Genomic DNA, 24,469 nt, shown 5'->3' on the forward strand with positions numbered 1-24,469 from the left:
GTATAGAGATATAGTAGATCCCTCATACTGTAATATTTGTTTCTCCCTGGCTACTTTCAGCGCTGAGTCTCTGTCTCGATAATTCAGCAACTTCCCAATTATCGGCCCTGGGGGAGCACCAGGGGAAGGGCGGGGGCCCAGGGAGTGGTGTGCTCTCTCTACCACAAATATGGGAGAGAGCGTTTCACTTCCAAGCAATGTTATCAGTAGTTTCTCAACAAATTTTTCTATGTTGCCACTCTGGGTCGACTCCGGAAGGCCCGTAATCATTAAGTTGTTGCAACGGGAGCGTGCTTCGAGATCCTCAGTCTTATCTTGTAGTACCTGCAGCACCCTTCCCATTTGCTTGTGCTCAGTGTCCATCATTGTCTGTGCCTCCTCTACCTTAGCGACCCGGCGTTACGTCATATTCAACCTTTCTGCATGTTTGTCCATTCTCTCGGACATTCTGTCCATCCGATATGAGAGGGAGTCCAACTTAGTGCCCAGCACAGAGAGACTACTCTGCAAGCCTTTTTCCATGGCAGTCAGCATAGTACGGATGTCGCCGTCTGTCTCCTCCTGGGGCTGGTCCTGCGTGTTGTCCCCATCTTCAGCAGCATTGTCTTGCACCTTAGCTTTCCTTTGATCAAATGCTATTTTAGGCTATGTCTTATCCACTCTGCCCATCGTGACCAATCCGCAGCAGCAACCAAGCTCTATATACTCCGACCACCCAGGCAGGCGGCCACAGACATGCAAATGTATCCAAGGTATAACCTGTGCTCTCACCTTTGGCCACAATACTGTGCACTGACTAGGGCCAGCGAGTAGCGTAGTGAGCATGCAGATGCACCCCGTCTCAGAGTAGCTGCCGTAGGACACCAAATCCAAGATGACGATCAAGCGCCTCGCCCTCTTCGGCCACTCAGGTATCTAGACCAGCCTCGATATTGCCAAGAGTTGAGCCTCTGCCTAAGAGGGCACTTTCAGCAAGCCTCTGCTGACAGGGGCACCTCCCTGCGGCTTAATCTGGGGATTTTGCTTCTCGGGTGACACCCTGTGCCGCAGCACACAACAGGGCTAATCTTGCAGCGCTTCGTGAATGGCCCTTCCAGCACCAGCAACGAGAGGCCGACCTTTCATCCGTGGCTCCAGGCACAGTGACAGTCAGCGCCGGCCCGCTGCGCTCAGCACAAGATGGCGTTGTTACCTTCTGGGCTTCCCCTCAGGATCTGTTCAGACAGCAGGCCACTTCCAGATGTCCACTCTCCGCAACCTGCCACCGGTGACTGCAGGTGCAGGGGACCCACGGTGTGACGCAGTTCTCCTTGGTCAACACCGCTCCCAGCCAGTACTCATCCCCCCCATGGCGCTGCAGAGACTATGTTACGTAGGAGAGTCTCTCATACCTTCAAGCCCCAAAATTGTTCGGAGGCCCTTCGCCGTGCTCTTGGAGCTCAGGGAACTCGCAGCACCTTCGCTCCTCTGGCGAATGCCTCAGGGTGTTGCAGCAACGAGTTAGGTCACCGCAACGCCGTGCCCCGAGAGATCCTCTGTCTGCACCAGCTCCCAATAGTGTGACCTCGTCAGTGCTGCCACGCTGAACGCCAGAGCTTCTCATGCTCTCCTGGTTCCACGAGCCTCGGGGTCCTCCAGGCACTCAGCATTCCGAGGAGCAGGGCACACCGCATCTGCTGTCAGTACCAAGTAGGCACACTACCTCCGCTCCGGCTCCACAATCCCCAGAAACATGGCAGCTACTGGGTTGCGGGCCACCCCTCGTCCTTCACGCTAGCCCGGGGATCGCGGCCTTGTGTAGGGTTGCCACCAGTAGAGTCTGCCCGTTCAATTGTCTGGGGGAGTGCAGGGACTGAAGTCAACTCCCTAAGCTCCCAAGCCCTTTCGGAACGAGGATCGGTCCCAGTCGTGCTGTATTTAACACGCAGATGCCGGATACTTTAAGGATTATGTGATGGCAACGCAGAGCTTTCTGCTCAAGCTGCCATCTTCATTGCGAGCAAGCTCTGCCCAGTGTATTTCGAGGTTTTTGAATGTCTCTAAGAAGATTTCCTTTATTCTTCCCTTTTTCGCTCCCACCCTCGTTTGCTTGATGCATGCAAGGTTATTTTTGTTTTTCAGATATTTTCTAATAACTTTACAGAATGTAATTAACAATAACGCATAATTACAGACTATGATAACATGCCCTCCTTTCTTGCTATTTCACTTCAGAATTATGCAACTGTATACATTTATCGTAGTCTACAGTTCTCAGACAAAGGGCACTTTCTATAGGTTCAATGAAAAGTTCCCAAGGCTGTCCTTGTCCCCCCCAGAAATTGAAAGTTATCTACTCCCCTGGATATGGGTTATAAATAGGTACTTTCTATCACACAATTTGGTTATGCCTCATTTTACAGCAATATTGGGTGTCTATTTACCACAGGTTGTCCCAGATTGTGGCCAGACAAGCTACAGCTGACCCAAAGATGGCTCTTCTGGATCTGATATATGAATGGTGGAGTTCCACGATCCACTAGAACATTAATGACATCAGGCTTGCTTATTACGAAATGAGTCATTGCATGCCATTGACATTCGAAGCAAGCTCCTTCCATACAGGAAGGACCCCCTGAATTGATTGGTATTAGGAATGGTGGGAGTATTCTCACGAGAGAGAGCCCTGACTGTTTTAGTGATTAAGGGGCATATGTTTCAAAGGATTTTGTATTCGCAAACACTGCGAACCGCAAAAAAACAGCGTTTGCGAATACAAAATATCAAAAGGAGATGTATGAGGCATTTCAGCCTCGCAATCTTAAGGAATCGCTAAATTTGCGATTTCTTAAGTTTGCGTAAGCATTTAAGAAATCGCAAATTGCGATTTCTTAAATGCAATGTAACACGCACCCAAGTTGTGCGATTTCTCCTTAAGAAATCGCAAATTACCACCAACTTCAAGTTGGTGGTAAGTTGCGATCTCTTTGAAATATGCACTTTTTTGCATATTTCAAAGTGCCATGTGGTGCACATACATGCCCTTAGGGCATGTATGTGCGCCATATGTGCACACATGCTGATTTCAAAGGTGCATCAGGGTGTCATCATGACACCCTTGCACCTTTGAAAATATTCTCAATTTGCGATTAGCAAATAGCGATTCGCAAATTGAGAAGGACTTCCCATTCATTGCTATGGGCCTCCTAGCCCATAGGAATGAACGGGAAGGTATTCCTTAATTGCGATTTCGCAATTTGCTAATCGCAATTAAGGAATTTTAAGAAATCGCAAAATTTGTGCGATTTTTTAAATACATCCCGTTTTGCAATTCTCAAATAGCGATTCTCAAAAAATCGCTATTTGAGAATCGCAAATGGAGATGATGATACATATGCCCCTAAATGTTTTCAGCTATCTTCTCCATTCATGATATAATGACCTTGAGCTCTATGTTTCTGTTGTGTTTTGTGTTGTTGCATTATGTTTTGAAACCTAATGAAGAGTCTTATAAAAAAAAGAAAGTGTGTTGCACTAACATTTTTCAATTGATACCTAAGTTTGGGATTCCAAGTTAGAGTAAGACAGATGAACAAACACATTTTAAGAATGGTATCATGAAGACTTGTGGGTTGATAATCTGCAGCCAGGCTAATGGGTCCCCATCAAAAATCATTTGTGAAAATACTGCCTTGAGTCAAGCTAGAAGGGACCCTATCATGTGGTTTTAATGTCAAATATGGCTGTGAAGTGTGTGGATTTATGCCTTATCGAATCCGCACATCCCACACCTGGATGGTGTGTGTTGTTGTGAAGAAACCAAAATCAAGTTTGATAAGTGGATTCACAAAGGGACAAATTTAAGGTCAAGCAAATGAAAAAGCAAATACAACTCAATTAAATTAAGCAATTGAAACTCATGCTTATGAAAAGGCAAACGAAACTCGACCAAATCAAGCAAGTGACTCTTGAAATTTAAGCAGATCAGAGAAATGAAGAAACCGAAACTTGATTCAAGTTGATCTGCCTAGAAGTGTGAAGGAGAGAAGCTGAGCGGGGTAATGCAGATCTGAGCAAAGTTGTGCAAAATCAGATAAAGCAGTAAAAAAAAAGTGCAGCCAACGAATCTAAGCTGAGCACTGGATCGTATGAGAAGTTTGTAACAGGTAGTGCAACAAGAAGAACAAGAGAGTGGCAAACAGGAAGTACATAGCTCCTTTGGGTCATCAAACAAATATCATACTGGATGAAAGAGAACTGGACTTGAAAGGTCTTCGATTTTTACCCAAATCCCTTTAAAGAGAAATGACAAATGAACTATGAAACGACCAATGCTAAATGAGTTTCCTGATGAAAAAGTAATCTGAAGCTCTGAATTTTCCAAAAACTAAATATTTTCGCCTTTAGCTGTTTTGTTTGATTTTTTAGAAGAACTGACTATTTTTGATTTTTTGCAACTTTGCTTTGCGGATCGGATTTATTTTGAATGACTATTTAAAAAAAAGCTGGAGAAAAACCTTCAAGAAACAAAAGAATTTTCATGGCATTCCAGTAAATTTTTTATATTTTTGTTATACTGTCTGCACTTATTGGTGTGCTACTGTTACACATCCTCCTGGGGCCACATTACACATGTGGCACACTTTCCTTCATTGCTGCGGGCGCATCTTTAAAAAAGTGTACCCGCCGAAATGACGAAAGTCTGCTACATTATGGTGAATGTGCTGTCCCCAGGGAAGCCGCAAACTTGTGCTTCCCCAAAGGCAGCACATTTACGTGAAATACGGAGCAGCTGCTCTGAAGCAGCTCCGTGTTTCACTGTGCAGGAGGCAACCCACCTGCACTTTCAAAGGAGAATAGAAATCCCCTTGCAGGTGGGTGCAGTCTGAGACTGCACCCGCCTCAAGGGGATGTCTGGGGGGGTATATGGGACCCCCTTTTCCCCCTGCAGAGGGCTGCTCTCAGAAGGCGCACTGACAGTGCCAGTGCACCACCTTTGAGGGATTCTTTGCCTCTGCACCCGCGTCTGCAATACGACGTGGGTGCAGAGGCAAAGTGATTCCCTCATTTGCCTGAGTGTGAGGGCCCTTTCCATAGACTATGATGCTCAGACAACGAACATGAATTATTTTTTTCTGTTTTTGCTGGAGTTTGTAAAAGCAGTATCTGCTGAACTTGTCCCTCTCTGCAGGGTCAACTCCAAACCTTTTGCCTTCCTTCTCCATTTTTGCTGATCTCGTTATTGATGGCCATAGAATTCTGTGCACTTTACCACTGCTGACCAGAGCTAAAGTGGGTGTGCTCACTCCGTGAAAGATGGTAACATTGGCTTACACTCAGTTGGCATATTTAATTTACTTATGGGTCCCTAGTAAAGTGGTACTACCTGTAAATTAAATGCTACTAGTGGGCCCACAGCACTAATTTTGCCACCTACTAAAGTAGCCTGTCAAATATGTCTCAGGCCTTCTATTGCCATTTTGATCTGACAAAAAACCTTTTTGCTAGGCCTAAACCTCCATTTTTAGTGCATATAAGTTACTCCTTGGGTAGGCCCTAAACAACCCAGAGGGCAGGGCGCAGTGTATTTAAAAAGTTGGACATGCGCCTGTAAGTTTAAAATGTCCTGTTAAAACTTTTACATTCATTTTTCACGACTGCAAGGACTACCGCTCCCAAAGGATAACATTGGGTACCATATCACATTGAGTAAGTAATAACTTTTATTTGGGAGCACATAGGAATGTTGAGTTTGGTGTCTAAAGAATAGCAATGTTTAACATCATTTAATGGTAGAGTTGGAATTTAAGTCACAAGTCTGAAAAAGCAACTTTTAAAAAGTTGGCCTTTTCTTGATTCAATGGTTTGGTACCTGCAGGCTGTATCCTGGTTCAGATGACTAGGTGTAGTTGGAAGTTGCCCTTTCTGTACTGTTCCCAGACAGTGAGATAAAATGGGAATATGTATTGTCAGGATGGGCCATCTCTGATTGATAGAGTCAGAAACTGTCACCTACCACAAGTACACATCAAAAAGGCTCACTCACACATGGTTTCACAGTAGTCACTCTAGTATTTTGTTCCCCCAGACAAGCAGGGGCCAGGGGCGAAAGGCAAGAAGTTCCAAACACCTCTGGGGTGGAAACCTCCAGAACCTTCTCCTACTTCTAAGATGGCATCAAGTATTAAAATTGGACCCTCAAACACAACTCTTCCGAGCGCCGCTGGACCTGTGGAAGACTCAGAAGGACTGATGTGCTGCTCTGCTGCACTAAGGACTTGCACTCTGCTGACTTGCTACTATACTCTCCTGCTATCATGCTGCCTGAGTGAGAAGGACTGGACCTGCATCTTAGAAACAGGACAATCAGAGTGACTCCAAGGTCTAGTTGGTTGGCTTCCTGATCAGAGCCTCAGGGACAGAAAAGGGTCCACTACCTTGAACCCAGCACCTTGACTCTGTGTCTCCTGTGAGTCTTGCCCCCCAAGTGATGCCACCCCTGTTCTAGGCCCTTTAAAGTGGACTTGAAGACACTCTGTCAGCCCAGTTGTGGTCTTTTAGGCAGAACTGATGCAGCCCAATGCATCTTCTCGCAGGTTCACATAGGATCCGCTGCTCCACGAACATTCCCAACTCAGGGCCCTCACATCAGAGCCCGCTGCTCCTCAAAACCGCCACTGCTCTATGCATCCCTGATGCGGAACTTCGCATCATGAGCCTTAATTGACACCATCCTTGATGAAGTCACATCGCAAGTCCCCCTGACGGCTTCATCGGAACCACCACTCAATGGCACATCTTCAACGCACGTCCTCACATCACCGTCAAGAACCCTTTCAGAACCGTTGCTGCGCAATTCATTCTTAACGTGGCATCTCACAATGCTCCGCAACCAGGATTTAAGGTACTTTGTTTGGTGTTCCTAACCTTGTCCTTGTATCCAGCTTGTGCTCCTTCATGGCAAATCTGAACCTGTGACTTTGTTCTGGTACAGCATGACCAGATCACCAAAGGTGGTGTGTTGTGCTTTTAGGCACTGTTTTCACTTAAATCTTAAAAATGGAATATTACCGGTTCTACTGATTGCATTTTTTTGGTCTCCAATGATTTATTACATTTTACTCTATTATTTTTAATTGGTGTGGGCTTTTTCTTGTGTGGTGTTTCCACTTTATTACTATTTGGAGTGCTACACAAATACTTTACACATTGTCTATAATTGAAGCCTGACTGCTTTTGTGCCAAGTTACCAGAGGGTTAAGCACAGACAAATTTTCGGTTTGCTTGTGTTTCATCCTGGCAAGAACTGTGTGCTGCTTGAGTAGGGTTTCACCCACTCAACCAGCAACTCAATATCCTAGAGCCCAGAAGAAAAGACAGCAGGGCTGGCCCCATCAGTTGGATCAATAAAACCAGCAGAACCAAAACCAGATCCGTCAAGAGCATAGTTTCAGACAGCAGAAAGGCAAGACCAGAAGTCCATTTTGACTAGGCAAACAAAGTTCAGGAGGACCAGTAAAGGATCTGGAGGGGGAGGACCAGGAATACCAGGCAGAACCATTGAGACGATTAAAGGTATCAGGACTAAAAGAACTAGGAGGGAGAGGGACTCCTGGAGGGCCAGAACCAGTGGGAGGATGAAGACCAGGAAGATAAGGATCAAGGTGACAAAGACAAATAGGATGAGGAGGAGGACCACAATGAGGTCAAGGGCCTCCCTAAACCCCTGAGGACCAATATGAGGTTTAGGACCAGAACGGCCAGGACAAGAAAAGACTTCCGAAAGATCAAAAAATCAGTAGAACCATGACCTCCAGGATGGCCAAGACCATGAAAATCAGGACTAGGAGGAGGAAAGGGACCACCAGAAGGACCAAGAATATGAAGTCCAAGGCCAGGAGGATGATGAGGGAGAGGATGACCAGGAAGTCCAGGAAGGCAGAAGTATGCCAAAAGACCAAAACAAGGACCAGTAGAAGCAGGTGCAGAACACCAGGGCTACTTACAGCCAGAGAGCTAAGGACCTGGAAGAGATCTTAGAAGACCAGTAGGAGTAGAACCTGAACTAGCAGCACTGGGACCACCAAGAGGACAAACACTGGACCCATGTACGTAATTTGGAGGTAGTTAGGGGTCGCAGCTGTGACCTCTAACTTCCACCCTGGTACTCCTGGCACTTCCTTTGCGACCCCTGGCCTCTGAGGAGGCCAAAGTTTTGTCCCCTCTGAGGTCAGGGGTGGCAAAGGAAGTGCCATGAGTAGCAGGGAGCAAGCTAAATGTCACAGCTGTGACCCACTGACTACCACTAAATGGCGTCCATGGCTGGACTGAGGAGGAGGTATGCTTCATAAGGATACTTATTTTAGTGCTGATGAGATTGTCAATATGTTTAAATGAGTGCTAGTCACCAGGGGTGCTAATACAGTAATTTTACACCATTAGCTAAATGTATACTTAAATTATATTTGAAGATGTTTTAAATCAGTTTTAATTTGATGTGTGAAGCTTTTTTAATGACCTCTGAATTTGAAAAATTATATGATGTGCAATGTATTTTCAATTCTGTGTTTTTATGGTCATGACCAAATAAAGACTATTGAACTGTACTAGCAAGCACTGGTTTGGTCAACGAAGGCAAAGTCACTAGACAATCAAGAAAACGTGACAATAAAATGGTAGATACGCAAGCCACTCTTTAAAATAAAGGATTCAATGAATTTGAGCTGGAAATCAGTGGACTCTCTATGATTTGAACCCATGTTTGTTTCTATGTCCATTCCAGTCAGCATGTAAAGTTTATAGCATTATACCTTAGCCTGAAATTTACTTTTTAGAGTAAGACGAAGCACACCCAAAGAATACCAATATTTGATTGCTTTTGCTTGCACCCCGTGGAATCAAGGATCATTTCCCAGCCATTAACTGCTTGTTATGCCCTTTAGTCAAGAACATCTCAGTGAAACTCTGTTTTATTAGAAATACCATTTGCAAGATTTTTCTTGACCTGCTTCCAAAGGATTTGGAAGAACTCCTCCTTTTTATTATTCTCCTAACCTTCTCACAGACTTCCAAGATCAGGTCTGATTCGAGATTAAGGACACTGTTGCCTTATGTCGCCACAAAAAATGACCACAAGAGTGCACCAGATTTCAACTTTGGAGAGCATTAGTAATGTGCGTGATGGTGCAAAGCAGACCTGTTAACCTGTTTTTTAAGACTTTGCCTATTCTAAAGTGCATGAGTTAGTGCAAGAGCTGCAGACAGCACAGCCCCTAAACACGTGTGGTTGTTTGTCTCCATTTAGAGCAGTACAGTATGCTGGACATGCACTAAATTGAAGAATTCCTTAGTTGTTTGCACTTTAGACAGAGAAAAGTGTTAAAAAGAGGTGCACATTTCTGCACAATACAGCCCATGACCTCAGAAAAGGCCTTGCTGCAATGGGAAAGTTAAAACTCCAAATGCAAATCTTGAATTTGTCAGGGGGTTCTGGATATCTGTGCTTTACATCTAGGTAAGACCAGGACATTCACTAGTGCTAGCAAATTATCTTGTTAACCCAAAATATCCACAACTGTTCACATCATGTTGACAGCATTTGAACATTTGAGAGTTGCCAGGGCTGGACTGGATATTCTGCCACTGGAATACAATAACCCAGTATTTGTAAAGCAGAACTAATCACCCGTAAGGGTCTCAAGGCGCTGGGGGCCATTGAGGAAATGCGCGAGCTATGCCCAGAGTCACATGATGCTGAGCTGATCTGCCTGGGGCGCTGGGAATTGATTGAACCGTGAGCCCTATGCTCTGGAATCGGCCGCCCAGGCCGCTGCGCCACACCTCTCCCTATTTTGCAGGATAGGGGCTGCTTTCAGATAAAGTTGGGCTAGTGTGACCCAAACACGCCCATGTGGCCCCACTGTAGCGGCGGCCTCCTGCAGTGTGGGGTTTCTATGTCCCTTTTTAGGTCTCGCCTATGCAGCATGCATGCGCTGCTGCATGCGCTGCGTAGGCAAAAAGACCTTTAGCAATCGCTTCGGCTTTTCACCCAAAAACGTGCACGTGTTCCATTGCCTTCAATGGCAACGCGTGCACGTCTAGCGATTCACTTGCGGGAGCGAGCGGCGCCATATGGCAGCAATTATCACTCCTGGCGCTGCTCGCTCTCGCAAGTGAAACGCTTTCACTTTAGCCGACACTTTTTTTTAAACTTTTAGTGCGCGCACGCTTTTTAAAAATATGCGGAGCAAATTGGACATCAAAGGCCAACATTTCTTCCACAGACAAACCTAAGAAACAGGGAGATTTCGCAGTTTGTGCACTTTATGTGGTCCTTTCGGGGACATAGAGTGATTGGAAGAACTGCCCGAAATGAGTAGGAACTGGGCAGATCTTGTGCTTGATGTGGTTTTCACTGGTCCTTGTTTCAGTAAGGAGAACCTTATAAAATGCCCAAACTGCTCCGTTCTCGCTTCAGGGGCCTATTTTCCTTCCATGTACAGCTGTAACTACTTTTACATTAAAGGAATTGCACTTTGAAAATGATATTGTTCCAGGACGACTGTTAAAATCACGAAGATTAGAATGGAAGGTTCCACACAAGCTGGCATGTCACAGGCATGTGTGTACACACAACAGGTATGGTATTTTCCACTCTCTCTAGTGGAAAATCCGCCACTGTCCCTGATGACTGCTCGCCTGAATCTTGCGACAGAATCGCAGACTTTTTTGCTGAGAAAATATCTAAAATTTACTCGGCTTTTCCAACTCAACCCACGAATGGGATTGAGTTTGTAGAACACTCTAGGGATAGGGGAAACTCACTCACCCTTACCAACTTTGTTACCCCACCCACAGAAACTCTCCTAGAAATATGCAGATCTGTAAAGTCGGGTTCCCCACGGGACCCTACTACTCCCAAACGACTAAAAGACAGCCTGGGGGCCTTGGAGCCTTACATCAGGCATCTACTGGACGTGTCTTTTATGACAAAAACGGTGCCTAAAGAATGGAAAAAAGCGGTGATCCTTCCGCTCAGGAAAAAACCTACCATCAGCTTTGATAAATTGGATAATCTGCGGCCCATTTCTCTCTTACCTTATCTTGCCAAGGTGGCAGAGAAAACGGTCAATATCCAACTTATGGATTTCATAGACAAAGCTGCCTTACTGCACGACACCCAATTTGGCTTCCGCCCCCGCCATTCTACGGAATCGGCACTACTGACGGCAGTGGAATCCCTAAGACAGGGGGTGGATGAAGGACACACTATGGCCCTTATCCTACTGGACCTGAGTGCTGCATTCGACACTGTAGCTCACTCCACCTTGCTACAGTGTCTGAATGATGGAGGTATAACTGGAGCCGCACTCCAATGGTTCCTATCCTTCCTGACGGGAAGAAGTTTCCAGGTCCGTCAAGGGGACCACTATTCCCGAGACATAGAATTGGGTCAGGGCGTTCCTCAGGGTTCGTCCTTGAGCCCAACTCTTTTTAATCTCTATGTCTCCCCAGTGGCTCCAATTGTAGTGGGACACGGACTACAAATTGTAACCTATGCCGACGACACACAGTTGGTTGTTTCCCTCTCGCGTGCACCCGGCCTTGCTATGGACAGCTTCAGGGCTTGCATGCAAGATCTTGCAACCTGGATGTCCACTAATTGCCTTAAATTAAATGGCAACAAGACCGAGGTGCTCGTGGTGGGAGGCAGCCCATCTGTCTGGACGTCGGCATGGTGGCCACCTTGCCTAGGTGAGGCCCCCACACCTCGGAAAGAAGTCAGAAATCTCGGGGTCTGGCTAGATATCGACCTGTCTTTCGGACCACAGATCAACAGGGTGACGGGCATTTGCTTCAGTATTCTAAAAACTCTGCGGAAGGTCTTAACTTTTCTTCCTACGACCGCCCGCAGAACACTGGTGCATGCCCTTGTCACATCACGCCTAGACTTTGGCAACCTACTGTATCTAGGAGCTACCTGTAAAGCGATAAATCGACTTCAGGTGCTACAGAATGCTGCAGCCCGCCTTATCTTAAACCTCCCAAAAAGATCTAACTCCAAGGACGCCCTCCAGACACTCCACTGGTTGCCGGTGAGGAGCAGAGTTGAATTTAAGTCCCTCTGCACCTGCCACCGTATCCTCGCTAAGAAGGCGCCAGCACCACTCCTGAACCTCATCTCAAGGTATGCACCAACCCGTGCATTGCGCTCCTCGCAAGGAGGCTTGCTTAAGGTTCCTAAGGTGAAAAAGGCCCGTATGGGAGGTAGATCCTTCCGATACCTGGCGGCAAAAAGCTGGAACAATTTACCTCTTAACCTCCGACTGGACCCCTCCGAATCCAGTTTCCGGAGAAAATTAAAAACCTATCTCTTCTCAAAATAGTGGGCTCCTCCCCTACTTCTCTCTCGGAGTGTTCCAGTTCAGCGCGGGGACACGCAGTTTGCGTAACCAGGCGCTCTATAAATGCCCCTTAATAATAATAATAATAATAAAGAGCAACCACATGGATAATAAGCAAATGTTTGAGGACATGAGAAGGAATCCCACCAAAAATGTGTGTAATTTGATGGGGACCTTGCTTCCGTATATCATAGAATAAAAATAAGAATTGGCAATGCCAAACACTTACATTTTACATACTTGTGAATTGCCACTGCTTGTTAATATTGATCTTCAAAGTCTGTGAAAATTGATGGTATGTTTGCCACATTTCTGCTGCAGTTTTCCTAGTGACCACTAGGTGGTGTTGCTTAAGCATTACTGTTTTCTGAGATACAATGCTGCATTCGGAGCAGGATGAATGACAAATCCACCAACAGCTAAATCAAAAAGCTCATGTGGGCAGGTCAAACACAGAAAGGGAGGAAAGCCACGAATAAAAGCTAGGCAACTAGGATTGACACAAAAGCCAGCCAATCTTTTTAATTTTTTTTTTTTATTTCAGTTATACACAGCATTGCAATGGCAGTGTAATCACATCAACCGTATAGTATACATGTCATGAATGTCATATTACATTACATCCAGTAGGAGTTTACATGGTACCGCTGCAGTGTCCTTAAAAGCGTATAGTCTAAAACATTTCAGGATACAGCTGGGGTCGGCAGAAGATAGGCTGTAAACAGGGCCCATATGTCCTTTGGCCGTGACGCCTTTGGAAGTTAATCTGAGTACTGGTCAAGTTGATCTCTGCATTATGCTACATCAAGTAACCACTTTTCAAAATTGTGTTTCATCCTGGCAAGAACTGTGTGCTGCTTGAGTAGGGTTTCACCCACTCAACCAGCAACTCAATTTCCTAGAGCCCAGAAGAAAAGACAGCAGGGCTGGCCCCATCAGTTGGATCAATAAAACCAGCAGAACCAAAACCAGATCCGTCAAGAGCATAGTTTCAGAGGGCAGAAAGGCAAGACCAGAAGTCCATTTTGACTAGGCAAACATAGTTCAGGAGGACCAGTAAAGGATCTGGAGGGGGAGGACCAGGAATACCAGGCAGAACCATTGAGACGATTAAAGGTATCAGGACTAAAAGAACCAGGAGGGAGAGGGACTCCTGGAGGGCCAGAAACAGTGGGAGGATGAAGACCAGGAAGATAAGGATCAAGGTGACAAAGACAAATAGGATGAGGAGGAGGACCACAATGAGGACAAGGGCCTCCCTAAACCCCTGAGGACCAATATGAGGTTTAGGACCAGAACGGCCAGGACAAGAAAAGACTTCCGAAAGATCAAAAAATCAGTAGAACCATAACCTCCAGGATGGCCAAGACCATGAGAATCAGGACTAGGAGGAGGAAAGGGACCACCAGAAGGACCAAGAATATGAAGTCCAAGGCCAGGAGGATGATGAGGGAGAGGATGACCAGGAAGTCCAGGAAGGCAGAAGTATGCCAAAAGACCAAAACAAGGACCAGTAGAAGCAGGTGCAGTAGAGCAGGGTTACTTACAGCCAGAGAGCTAAGGACCTGGAAGAGATTTTAGAAGACCAGTAGGAGTACAACCTGAACTAGCAGCACTGGGACCACCAAGAGGACAAACACTGGACCCATGTACCTAATTTGGAGGTAGTTAGGGGTCGCAGCTGTGACCTCTAACTTCCACCCTGGTACTCCTGGCACTTCCTTTGCGACCCCTGGCCTCTGAGGAGGCCAAAGTTTTGTCCCCTCTGAGGTCAGGGGTGGCAAAGGAAGTGCCATGAGTAGCAGGGAGCAAGCTAAATGTCACAGCTGTGACCCATTGACTACCACTAAATGGCGTCCATGACTGGACTGAGGAGGAGGTATGCTTCATAATGATACTTATTTTAGTGCTGATGAGATTGTCAATATGTTTAAATGAGTGCTAGTCACCAGGGGTGCTAATACAGTAATTTTACACCATTGGCTAAATGTATACTTAAATTATATTTGAAGATGTTTTAAATCAGTTTTAATTTGATGTGTGAAGCTTTTTTAATGACCTCTGAATTTGAAAAATTATATGATGTGCAATGTATTTTCAATTCTGTGTTTTTATGGTCATGACCAAATAAAGACTATTGAACTGTACTAGCAAGCACTGGTTTGGTCAACGAAGGCAAAGTCACTAGACAATCAAGAAAACGTGACAATAAAATGGTAGATACGCAGGCCACTCTTTAAAATAAAGGATTCAATGAATTTGAGCTGGAAATCAGTGGACTCTCTATGATTTTAACCCATGTTTGTTTCTATGTCCATTCCAGTCAGCATGTAAAGTTTATAGCATTATACCTTAGCCTGAAATTTACTTTTTAGAGTAAGACGAAGCACACCCAAAGAATACCAATATTTGATTGCTTTTGCTTGCACCCCGTGGAATCAAGGATCATTTCCCAGCCATTAACTGCTTGTTATGCCCTTTAGTCAAGAACATCTCAGTGAAACTCTGTTTTATTAGAAATACCATTTGCAAGATTTTTCTTGACCTGCTTCCAAAGGATTTGGAAGAACTCCTCCTTTTTATTATTCTCCTAACCTTCTCACAGACTTCCAAGATCAGGTCTGATTCGAGATTAAGGACACTGTTGCCTTATGTCGCCACAAAAAATGACCACAATAGTGCACCAGATTTCAACTTTGGAGAGCATTAGTAATGTGCGTGATGGTGCAAAGCAGACCTGTTAACCTGTTTTTTAAGACTTTGCCTATTCTAAAGTGCATGAGTTAGTGCAAGAGCTGCAGACAGCACAGCCCCTAAACACGTGTGGTTGTTTGTCTCCATTTAGAGCAGTACAGTATGCTGGACATGCACTAAATTGAAGAATTCCTTAGTTGTTTGCACTTTAGACAGAGAAAAGTGTTAAACAGAGGTGCACATTTCTGCACAATACAGCCCATGACCTCAGAAAAGGCCTTGCTGCAATGGGAAAGTTAAAACTCCAAATGCAAATCTTGAATTTGTCAGGGGGTTCTGGATATCTGTGCTTTACATCTAGGTAAGACCAGGACATTCACTAGTGCTAGCAAATTATCTTGTTAACCCAAAATATCCACAACTGTTCACATCATGTTGACAGCATTTGAACATTTGAGAGTTGCCAGGGCTGGACTGGATATTCTGCCACTGGAATACAATAACCCAGTATTTGTAAAGCAGAACTAATCACCCGTAAGGGTCTCAAGGCGCTGGGGGCCATTGAGGAAATGCGCGAGCTATGCCCAGAGTCACATGATGCTGAGCTGATCTGCCTGGGGCGCTGGGAATTGATTGAACCGTGAGCCCTATGCTCTGGAATCGGCCGCCCAGGCCGCTGCGCCACACCTCTCCCTATTTTGCAGGATAGGGGCTGCTTTCAGATAAAGTTGGGCTAGTGTGACCCAAACACGCCCATGTGGCCCCACTGTAGCGGCGGCCTCCTGCAGTGTGGGGTTTCTATGTCCCTTTTTAGGTCTCGCCTATGCAGCATGCATGCGCTGCTGCATGCGCTGCGTAGGCAAAAAGACCTTTAGCAATCGCTTCGGCTTTTCACCCAAAAACGTGCACGTGTTCCATTGCCTTCAATGGCAACGCGAGCACGTCTAGCGATTCACTTGCGGGAGCGAGCGGCGCCATATGGCAGCAATTATCACTCCTGGCGCTGCTCGCTCTCGCAAGTGAAACGCTTTCACTTTAGCCGACACTTTTTTTTAAACTTTTAGTGCGCGCACGCTTTTTAAAAATATGCGGAGCAAATTGGACATCAAAGGCCAACATTTCTTCCACAGACAAACCTAAGAAACAGGGAGATTTCGCAGTTTGTGCACTTTATGTGGTCCTTTCGGGGACATAGAGTGATTGGAAGAACTGCCCGAAATGAGTAGGAACTGGGCAGATCTTGTGCTTGATGTGGTTTTCACTGGTCCTTGTTTCAGTAAGGAGAACCTTATAAAATGCCCAAACTGCTCCGTTCTCGCTTCAGGGGCCTATTTTCCTTCCATGTACAGCTGTAACTACTTTTACATTAAAGGAATTGCACTTTGAAAATGATATTGTTCCAGGACGACTGTTAAAATCACGAAGATTAGAATGGAAGGTTCCACACAAGCTGGCATGTCACAGGCATGTGTGTACACACAACAGGTATGGAGAGCAACCACATTTATAATAAGCAAATGTTTGAGGACATGAGAAGGAATCCCACCAAAAATGTGTGTAATTTGATGGGGACCTTGCTTCCGTATATCATAGAATAAAAATAACAATTGGCAATGCCAAACACTTACATTTTACATACTTGTGAATTGCCACTGCTTGTTAATATTGATCTTCAAAGTCTGTGAAAATTGATGGTATGTTTGCCACATTTCTGCTGCAGTTTTCCTAGTGACCACTAGGTGGTGTTGCTTAAGCATTACTGTTTTCTGAGATACAATGCTGCATTCGGAGCAGGATGAATGACAAATCCACCAACAGCTAAATCAAAAAGCTCATGTGGGCAGGTCAAACACAGAAAGGGAGGAAAGCCACGAATAAAAGCTAGGCAACTAGGATTGACACAAAAGCCAGCCAATCTTTTTAATTTTTTTTTAATTTTTTTTTATTTCAGTTATACACAGCATTGCAATGGCAGTGTAATCACATCAACCGTATAGTATACATGTCATGAATGTCATATTACATTACATCCAGTAGGAGTTTACATGGTACCGCTGCAGTGTCCTTAAAAGCGTATAGTCTAAAACATTTCAGGATACAGCTGGGGTCGGCAGAAGATAGGCTGTAAACAGGGCCCATATGTCCTTTGGCCGTGACGCCTTTGGAAGTTAATCTGAGTACTGGTCAAGTTGATCTCTGCATTATGCTACATCAAGTAACCACTTTTCAAAATTGTGTTTCATCCTGGCAAGAACTGTGTGCTGCTTGAGTAGGGTTTCACCCACTCAACCAGCAACTCAATTTCCTAGAGCCCAGAAGAAAAGACAGCAGGGCTGGCCCCATCAGTTGGATCAATAAAACCAGCAGAACCAAAACCAGATCCGTCAAGAGCATAGTTTCAGTGGGCAGAAAGGCAAGACCAGAAGTCTATTTTGACTAGGCAAACAAAGTTCAGGAGGACCAGTAAAGGATCTGGAGGGGGAGGACCAGGAATACCAGGCAGAACCATTGAGACGATTAAAGGTATCAGGACTAAAAGAACCAGGAGGGAGAGGGACTCCTGGAGGGCCAGAAACAGTGGGAGGATGAAGACCAGGAAGATAAGGATCAAGGTGACAAAGACAAATAGGATGAGGAGGAGGACCACAATGAGGACAAGGGCCTCCCTAAACCCCTGAGGACCAATATGAGGTTTAGGACCAGAACGGCCAGGACAAGAAAAGACTTCCGAAAGATCAAAAAATCAGTAGAACCATAACCTCCAGGATGGCCAAGACCATGAGAATCAGGACTAGGAGGAGGAAAGGGACCACCAGAAGGACCAAGAATATGAAGTCCAAGGCCAGGAGGATGATGAGGGAGAGGATGACCAGGAAGTCCAGGAAGGCAGAAGTATGCCAAAAGACCAAAACAAGGACCAGTAGAAGCAGGTGCAGTAGAGCAGGGTTACTTACAGCCAGAGAGCTAAGGACCTGGAAGAGATTTTAGAAGACCAGTAGGAGTACAACCTGAACTAGCAGCACTGGGACCACCAAGAGGACAAACACTGGACCCATGTACCTAATTTGGAGGTAGTTAGGGGTCGCAGCTGTGACCTCTAACTTCCACCCTGGTACTCCTGGCACTTCCTTTGCGACCCCTGGCCTCTGAGGAGGCCAAAGTTTTGTCCCCTCTGAGGTCAGGGGTGGCAAAGGAAGTGCCATGAGTAGCAGGGAGCAAGCTAAATGTCACAGCTGTGACCCATTGACTACCACTAAATGGCGTCCATGACTGGACTGAGGAGGAGGTATGCTTCATAATGATACTTATTTTAGTGCTGATGAGATTGTCAATATGTTTAAATGAGTGCTAGTCACCAGGGGTGCTAATACAGTAATTTTACACCATTGGCTAAATGTATACTTAAATTATATTTGAAGATGTTTTAAATCAGTTTTAATTTGATGTGTGAAGCTTTTTTAATGACCTCTGAATTTGAAAAATTATATGATGTGCAATGTATTTTCAATTCTGTGTTTTTATGGTCATGACCAAATAAAGACTATTGAACTGTACTAGTAAGCATTGGTTTGGTCAACGAAGGCAAAGTCACTAGACAATCAAGAACACGTGACAATAAAATGGTAGATATGCAGGCCACTCTTTAAAATAAAGGATTCAATGAATTTGAGCTGGAAATCAGTGGACTCTCTATGATTTTAACCCATGTTTGTTTCTATGTCCATTCCAGTCAGCATGTAAAGTTTATAGCATTATACCTTAGCCTGAAATTTACTTTTTAGAGTAAGACGAAGCACACCCAAAGAATACCAATATTTGATTGCTTTTGCTTGCACCCCGTGGAATCAAGGATCATTTCCCAGCCATTAACTGCTTGTTATGCCCTTTAGTCAAGAACATCTCAGCGAAACTCTGTTTTATTAGAAATACCATTTGCAAGATTTTTCTTGACCTGCTTCCAAAGGATTTTGAAGAACTCCTCCTTTTTATTAGTCTCCTAACCTTCTCACAGACTTCCAAGATCAGGTCTGATTCGAGATTAAGGACACTGTTGCCTTATGTCGCCACAAAAAATGACCACAAGAGTGCACCAGATTTCAACTTTGGAGAGCATTAGTAATGTGCGTGATGGTGCAAAGCAGACCTGTTCACCTGTTTTTTAAGACTTTGCCTATTCTAAAGTGCATGAGTTAGTGCAAGAGCTGCAGACAGCACAGCCCCTAAACACATGTGGTTGTTTGTCTCCATTTAGAGCAGTACAGTATGCTGGTCATGCACTAAATTGAAGAATTCCTTAGTTGTTTGCACTTTAGACAGAGAAAAGTGTTAAAAAGAGGTGCACATTTCTGCACAATACAGCCCATGACCTCAGAAAAGGCCTTGCTGCAATGGGAAAGTTAAAACTCCAAATGCAAATCTTGAATTTGTCAGGGGGTTATGGATATCTGTGCTTTACATCTAGGTAAGACCAGGACATTCACTAGTGCTAGCAAATTATCTTGTTAACCCAAAATATCCACAACTGTTCACATCATGTTGACAGCATTTGAACATTTGAGAGTTGCCAGGGCTGGACTGGATATTCTGCCACTGGAATACAATAACCCAGTATTTGTAAAGCAGAACTAATCACCCGTAAGGGTCTCAAGGCGCTGGGGGCCATTGAGGAAATGCGCGAGCTATGCCCAGAGTCACATGATGCTGAGCTGATCTGCCTGGGGCGCTGGGAATTGATTGAACCGTGAGCCCTATGCTCTGGAATCGGCCGCCCAGGCCGCTGCGCCACACCTCTCCCTATTTTGCAGGATAGGGGCTGCTTTCAGATAAAGTTGGGCTGGTGTGACCCAAACAGGCCCATGTGGCCCCACTGTAGCGGCGGCCTCCTGCAGTGTGGGGTTTCTGTGTCCCTTTTTAGGTCTCGCCTACGCAGCGTGCATGCGCTGCTGCATGCGCTGCGTAGGCAAAAAGACCTTTAGCAATCGCTTTGGCTTTTCACCCAAAAACGTGCACGTGTTCCATTGCCTTCAATGGCAACGCGTGCACGTCTAGCGATTCACTTGCGGGAGCGAGCGGCGCCATATGGTAGCAATTATCACTCCTGGCGCTGCTCGCTCTCGCAAGTGAAACGCTTTCACTTTAGCCGACACTTTTTTTTTACCTTTTAGTGCGCGCGCGCTTTTTTAAAATATGCGGAGCAAATTGGGCCTCAAAGGCCAACATTTCTTCCACAGACAAACCTAAGAAACAGGGAGATTTCGCAGTTTGTGCACTTTATGTGGTCCTTTCGGGGACATAGAGTGATTGGAAGAACTGCCCGAAATGAGTAGGAACTGGGCAGATCTTGTGCTTGATGTGGTTTTCACTGGTCCTTGTTTCAGTAAGGAGAACCTTTTAAAATGCCCACACTGCTCCGTTCTCGCTTCAGGGGCCTATTTTCCTTCCATGTACAGCTGTAACTACTTTTACATTAAAGGAATTGCACTTTGAAAATGATATTTTTCCAGGACGACTGTTAAAATCACGAAGATTAGAATGGAAGGTTCCACACAAGCTGGCATGTCACAGGCATGTGTGTACACACAACAGGTATGGAGAGCAACCACATGGATAATAAGCAAATGTTTGAGGACATGAGAAGGAATCCCACCAAAATGTGTGTAATTTGATGGGGACCTTGCTTCCGTATATCATAGAATAAAAATAAGAATTGGCAATGCCAAACACTTACATTTTACATACTTGTGAATTGCCACTGCTCGTTAATATTGATCTTCAAAGTCTGTGAAAATTGATGGTATGTTTGCCACATTTCTGCTGCAGTTTTCCTAGTGACCACTAGGTGGTGTCGCTTAAGCATTACTGTTTTCTGAGATACAATGCTGCATTCGGAGCAGGATGAATGACAAATCCACCAACAGCTAAATCAAAAAGCTCATGTGGGCAGGTCAAACACAGAAAGGGAGGAAAGCTACGAATAAAAGCCAGGCAACTAGGATTGACACAAAAGCCAGCCAATCTTTTTTATTTTATTGTTTTATTTTTTTTTTATTTCAATTATACACAGCATTGCAATAGCAGTGTATTCACATCAACCGTATAGTATACATGTCATGAATGTCATATTACATTACATCCAGTAGGAGTTTACAAGGTACCGCTGCAGTGTCCTTAAAAGCGTATAGTCTAAAACATTTCAGGATACAGCTGGGGTCGGCAGAAGATAGGCTGTAAACAGGGCCCATATGTCCTTTGGCCGTGACGCCTTTGGAAGCTCATCTGAGTACTGGTCAAGTTGATCTCTGCATTATGCTACATCAAGTAACCACTTTTCAAAATTAGGAGCTGCTTTTTCCCCCAAAAGCCAGACAATCTTGAGCATGGGTTGTCTTTGTGGAGTATTGTATACAATGCTGTCTGCAACAGGCAGCTGGGGCTGTCTGTAGCAATACCACACCAATTACTAGCACTAGTTTTAAGCAGTTTGCATAAGAACACTTCTTGGATGCTGGAATACAGAGTCCTGGCAACACAAGTAACAAGCATTTGCAATGCAATAGGTCTCGCAGTTACGCGAGTTTAATCTATTGGCATTGTAAATTACAATGCCTTTTATTTATGTTTTTAAAAGAAAACAAAAATAAAAGGCATTGTTATTTGCAATGCCAATAGCTCAAACTCGCGTCAATGCGAGACCTATTGCATTGTAAATGCTTGTTTTAGAGAAGTATGGGGCATATTATCAAGACAGGCAATAATATTATCGCCACTTTAGCGGCAGAAACTGTGAAGGACATCTAACCTGAGCTTCAATTGGAATCCCATAGAGCATATTATCAAGCCCATTATCGCCGTTTTAGCTGCAATTTTCTGCCGCTAAAGCGGCGATAATTTTATCGCCTGTCTTGATAATATGCCCCTATGTACTTTATAGTTGGGCCAGTGCGAATGCACATTGTAGAAAAGCAGTTCGGCGAGAACACTGCACGCCTGCACGAGCCCCTTGGATTATCTTGTGCCCAGACTGAGGTAATTACCACGGCACTGGGTACCCAGCTCGCTCGCGGGTTACGCCATAAGATCAGTTTACTTTTTGAAAAAGGCTATCTTCCATCTGGTTAGAAACGTTTAAGTAAACGTGGGATCAAATCTATTCAATCTGCAAGTGAAAATAGCCACTGGGGTTTTGAAAGCTATGTTTCTGCTTCCACTACAAAGCTTTTATGTACCATGTACTGAACTGATTTTCAGAAGAGTGCAGGAGATCAAAATCTCATTGGTTGTGAATAGAGACCACTGGGGAATTCTATCCAGCTCGTGACTTCCTGCCTCGTGTTAGTTTGCATTTAATATGGATCCTATTTGTGTCATGCTTCGTTAATGTCTGCATGCCCGACTTCAGGAAGGCGCCCAGCATAGGTGTCCTATCTTAGATTGCCTAATAAATCTGAACTGGGCTGTTGAGCTGGAAAATACTTAAAACAACAGTACAGCAGCTAATAATGAAAAACAGCGCGAGACCCAAGCGTGGAGGTACAATTCTGATGAAGCATAGGGAATTGAATTAAAGGCGCCCATTGGTAACTCCTCCCACCGCTGCAGGTATAGACACTTTACAAAATGTTGTGTTGCAAACGACGTTGTTCTTATGTCAAGCTTGCATGTATGACTAAGACTTCAAGAATAGCAGAAGCGAAAAGAAGATTCTAAATATTGCATTTTGTCCAGAATAATAAGTGCACACTTTATAATTCTCATGATGTATATATTTTGGAAGTCTGACTTAAGGTCCGAATCACAAAGCATGAAAATAGAGCCTGAACCTAACAAGGAGCTCAATATTTACTCTACATGTAATGCCTATTAAAACTTATGTTCATACTTTTTTCGTACTGCTCCTATACTATCAGAGGGGCTGCTCTAGAGTTCGGTTGAGAGGGAACTCTGTCCTAACTCCATCAAATCCTCACTCTCACCGCCTGATTTATGGGTGGGCGGGCCTTAAGTATATCAGTGACGAGCCTTCTACGGCCTCATTGGCCACACACTCCTCCCTACAGGCCCGACGGAATTTTACATAGAACAACAGTGTCTGCCCAATTTAGTGCGGTAAAATCTGATGGTGAGGGACAGTAAATAAAATGCTAAGAGACAACTTCTATGTATAGTTGGTAATACATTTTTGCTTTTTTTTTCTAAAAAAAAGCTTGGCGACAACTTCTATGTATAGTTGGTAATTCATTTTTGCTTTTTTTTAAAAAAAAAATCCTGCTTAGAGACTTTGTTTAATAAAAATCAAAAACTCATTCAAAGTTTGATAGGTGGCGGTTAAGTTTGACAGAGTTGTCTGCCAAACATTTAACACGTTCACAAGAACTGTCATGATGGCGGTTCCTGCCATAGATGAGAGATGCCTCAGGGGCCGGCAGCCATCTCTTAGTGTGGAGTATGGCTACTCCGTCAGGATGAGTGAGTATTTTACTCTGTCACCCTGACATACCCCCTCTCTAGATCAGACCCTGAGCAGCTTCTGTTGCAGTCTATAGATAAATGGTGCTGGCCCTGATAGAGTACTGGGTGAATGTGTCTATAGTCTGAAAGGTTCCTGACACAGATTTCAAATGCCTAGGGTTTTTGCAAGAGAGAAGGGATATTGGATGTTGGTGTCCCCTAATACCACAATACATCCTTGGCAGATATTGCTGGACATATGGAAAAATGCTCTCATAGGAAGCAGGAACCATAATTTCTATTATATCTTGCCCAAACATTAAAAATTGGTAGTTCTTGATTTTGCATTAAACCAGATGTAAATAAGAACATTTAGCGTGACTCAGCACATTATGGAACAGGCATCTTGTTTGATCACAGCATGATGTACGTGGAAAAATAGACCAAGCAGGGACTGTATTAATAAAAGTGAAAGCATCAAGGGTGCACCATGGGTGTTTGCACCTGTTTGTGGCTCCCCCTGGCACTGTGGTGTTACAGGTCCAGGGTATGGGCCCATGCAAATGAAGAAGTGCTTTTGCCCATACACCTGCATCATATTGCAGATGTGGGTTCAAGAGCAAGCACAAATTGGGAGGTGCACTGATTCTGTGCCACATTTGAGGTGTGCCCTGTGGTGTACAGTCAGTAAGCCAAATGAGGGTGCCCCTTGGGTGGAGGACCACGGGTCCCATGAACTCCCCAGGCATCCGACCCACAGGTGGGTGCAGTCATTTACTTCCTGTGAAGGTGGTCCTTGCTTCCTCTCAAAGTTGAGGTGTGGTCTTCTGCCAATCAAAGACAGGCCCTGGATTTTGAACCACACCTTCATCTTTCACTGTTGCCCTCTACTAATGCAGAAATAGCACGTTATTTACAAGTCCATCGCATGGCTGGTGTGTTAC

The sequence above is a fragment of the Triturus cristatus genome, chromosome 6 (assembly GCF_964204655.1).
Source record: "Triturus cristatus chromosome 6, aTriCri1.1, whole genome shotgun sequence".
Taxonomy (NCBI): Eukaryota; Metazoa; Chordata; class Amphibia; order Caudata; family Salamandridae; genus Triturus; species Triturus cristatus.